The sequence below is a fragment of the Pinus tabuliformis genome, chromosome 3_1 (assembly GCF_031772625.1).
Source record: "Pinus tabuliformis cultivar Carrire ecotype Pingquan chromosome 3_1, CPIR1, whole genome shotgun sequence".
NCBI lineage: Eukaryota > Viridiplantae > Streptophyta > Pinopsida > Pinales > Pinaceae > Pinus > Pinus tabuliformis.
Window position 1 is genome coordinate 68,838,881 of NC_142301.1, and position 3,988 is coordinate 68,842,868.

Sequence of the window (3,988 nt, forward strand, 5' to 3'; positions counted from 1 at the left end):
CTCCATTCTATTGGGATGAGATAGCTCAGAAATCATTTGATGCACTAAAACACGTGTTGACCCATGCACTGTTATTGCATCCTCCCAACTACAACCAGGATTACTTCTTGTATCTCGCCGCCTCTCATTCCACCATTGGAATGGTCTTAGTTCAGGAAGATGAATTCGGCACTAAACATGTGATATATTGTTATGAAACCAGCTCAAGAAAAGATAGAAAAGATAGATCAACGCCTTAGAATTCAGCCTCTTCGAGGGGGAAACCTCCTTTACATTACATAAATGAACAATTCTTGGATGATACAAATGACAAAACCTCCTTTCTATATATAGGAGTCTAAGGAGTCACAATATAATCCAGCCGACCTAACAATAATAATATAAAGCCACAAAAATAACAATAGAGGGATTCTATGGGGCACAGTAATAACAATATGGGGGCAATAGGGGCACAACAATATTAATAAGGGGTATAACTACAATAGTAATGGGGTAATCACTAGTATTATAGGGACCCAACATGCCCCTCTCCTTCAAAAAAGTGTTGTCCTCAACGCTTGAGTAGTTCTGGATACTTCTGCATAAAATTCTCATCCTCCCATGTGGAATCTTCAGCGGATAAGTTCTTCCACTTGATAAGATACTCTGAAATTGATCGATTTCGTAGCTGTCGAGTTCTTGTTTCTGTGACTGCTTCCGGTTCCAATATAATTTTTCCTTCCTCGTCAAGTTCTGGCAATATTGTTTGAACTGGGAGCTTGTCGCCTATAACCTTCTTTAAACATGAAACATGGAAAACTGGGTGCAATCGAGAAGCTGCAGGAAGCTCCAATTTGTATGCCATAGTACCAATCTTTTGCAACACCTTGTACGGACCATAATACTTTGGTGATAATTTATTATCCTTCTTAGCTTGCTTGAGGGACATTTGCTTATATGGTTGTAGCCGTAGGAATACCCAATCACCTACATCAAAACTTCTTTCACTGCGATGTTGATCTGCCTGTTGTTTCATTCTATTTTGTGCCAACACGAGGTTATCCTTTAAGAGTTGGAGGACTTGTTGTTGATGTTCGATGTGATGTTCCACTGCCTGAACCTTAGAATTTTCTCTTAAATATGATGTGATGGATGGTGGTTGATACCCATAAAGTGCCATAAATGGGGTCATTTTTGTTGCTGTATGGAAGGAAGTGTTATACCACCATTCAGCCAGAGGCAACCATTTGACCCATTGTGTCTGTTTATCAGATACAAAGCAACGAAGATATCCTTCCAAACATTTGTTTACTATCTCAGTTTTCCCATCAGATTGAGGATGATAAGATGAGCTATGAGCTAACTGAGTACCAAGACAAGAAAATAATTCTGTCCAAAAATTTCCAGTGAAAATGGGATCTCTGTCACTTACAATAATCTTTGGGTTTCCATGTAGCTTTTGAATTGTTTCCATAAATGCAGTAGAAACTGTACTGGCTTTAAATGGATGTGATAATGCACAAAAGTGTGCATACTTGGTAAGTCTGTCAACTACCACCATGATGACACTCTTTCCCTCAGACTTGGGTAAACCTGTGATAAAATCCATTGAAACCTCCTCCCAACGTTGGCTTGGAATGGATAAAGGTTGTAATAGACCCGGTGTCTTAATTGTTTCAACTTTATTTTGTTGGCAAACCAAACATTCTGCCACAAACTTTTGAATATCTGATTTAAGGCCATCCCAAAAAAATTCCTTCTTAACCCTGTGGTAAGTTTTTAAAAATCCTGAGTGCCCTCCTAAGGGAGAAGTGTGCAATTCCATAAGAATCTTTTGTTTTAGCTGGGAATTCTTACAGAGGTATAAGCGATCTTTGTACCATAACGAATCATTTTGCCAGCTAAATGTATCAGACATACTGGAATCTTGTTGTAACTTTCGAATAAGTGCCCACACTTCTTCGTCATTCTTCCATTCCTCCCTTGCTTCGTTTATCCAATCTGGTTGGATAATAGAAATGGCGCACAACAATGCTTCCACATCCTCATCCTTTCTTGAGAGTGCATCTGCCACCACATTTTGCTTCCCTTTTTTGTAGATGATTTCAAAGTCATAACCCAACATCTTTGTGACCCACTTTTGTTGCTCTTCAGAGGATAATCTTTGTTCTAAAAAGTATTTAAGGCTATCATGATCCGTTTTTACCTTGAAGTGTCTTCCCATTAGGTAGGGTCGCCATTTCTTAAGTGCATGGAGTATTGCCAACATTTCCTTCTCATAAATAGCTTTGTGTAAAAACTTTCCCTTGATTGGACGACTTTCAAAAGCAATGGGTCTTTCATCTTGCATTAAAACAGCACCAATTCCATTTCCTGAAGCATCACATTCCACAATAAAGGTTTTTGTGAAGTCCGGTGTAGCTAAGACCGGTGCTTGGCACATTGCCTCTTTAAGATGTTCAAAGGCCTTTGTTGCTTCTGGAGTCCATGAAAATGCATCTTTCTTCAATAATGTTGTTAGAGGTGCTGCTATTCTCCCATAATTCTTAACAAACTTGCGATAATACCCTGTCAACCCAAGAAATCCTCGCAGATGCTTTATGGATGTGGGGATTTTCCATTCCTTAATGGCTTTAATTTTGCTAGGGTCTACCTTAACTCCTTCATGAGATACAATATGACCCAAATATTCCACCTCTTGGACTCCAAAGAAACATTTGGATCTTTTTGCATATAATTGTTTCTCCTCCAATAGTTGTAGCACCCTGTCAACATGTTCAACATGATCCTTCCAAGACTTGCTGTAGATTAGTATATCATCAAAAAATACTAACACAAATTTTCTAAGGAATGGTTTGAAAATTGAATTCATCAAACCTTGAAATGTTGAAGGTGCATTGGTAAGGCCAAAAGGCATGACCAAAAATTCATAATGACCCTCATGAGTTCTAAATGCTGTTTTCGGAATGTCTTCAATCTTCATTCTGATTTGATGATATCCCGAACGAAGATCCAACTTGGTGAAGTAAATTGATCCATGCAATTCATCCAGTAATTCATCAATGACAGGAATGGGAAACTTATCTTTAATAGTGAGCTTGTTGAGCTCCCTATAATCTGGACACATGCGCCATGATCCATCCTTCTTGTGCACCAATACTACTGGAGCAGAGAAAGAACTTTGACTCGGTTGAATTATACCAGCCTCTAGCATTTCTGCAACCATACGTTCAATTTCACTCTTTTGGACATAGGGATATCTGTACGGCCTGATGTTTGGAGGAACACTTCCTGGAATCAGATGAATAGCATGATCATGATCACGAATAGGTGGGAGACCTTTGGGAGTCTCAAATACCTTGGAATGATTGTCCAAGACTTTTTGGAGATCTGGAGAAATAGATGATTCCAATGTGGAAACATCTAGCGAACATAATTGTGCAATTACACCTCTTTGTTCCTTTTTTAGAAGCTTTGTCATACCATTAGAGCTGATTATCTTTCCTGGTTTCCCTGCAATACCCCTTAATTCAACTTCCTTTCCTTCCACAGAAAATTTCATGAAAAGTTCTTGAAAATTAAAAGCTATTGTACCCAAGGATTGTAGCCATTGGACTCCTAGTACAACATCAGCACCTCCCATTGGAATGGAAAGCATTGGGCTAGTCAATACATATTCTCCCATGGATAGCTTGATATTATGGCACTTTCCAGAGCAATTTATTGTTCCTCCATTTGCAATCATCACTTGACACTCTGGTGCTGGATATAAGAAGCAATTCAATTCTTTTGCTACCTTACAATGAATAAAATTGTGGGTGCTTCCTGAATCAATCAACACTATTACCTTTTTCTTCTTGATTTGTCCTTCTATCTTGATGGTTTGAGGAGTGGTAATTCCCGCCAATGCATTACAAGATATGGTCGGATTTATTTGTTCTTCATCTAGGCTTTGTTCCTGGAGTATATCCTCTTCTTTTGACCTTTCTTGCTCCTTTTCTTCTTCCTC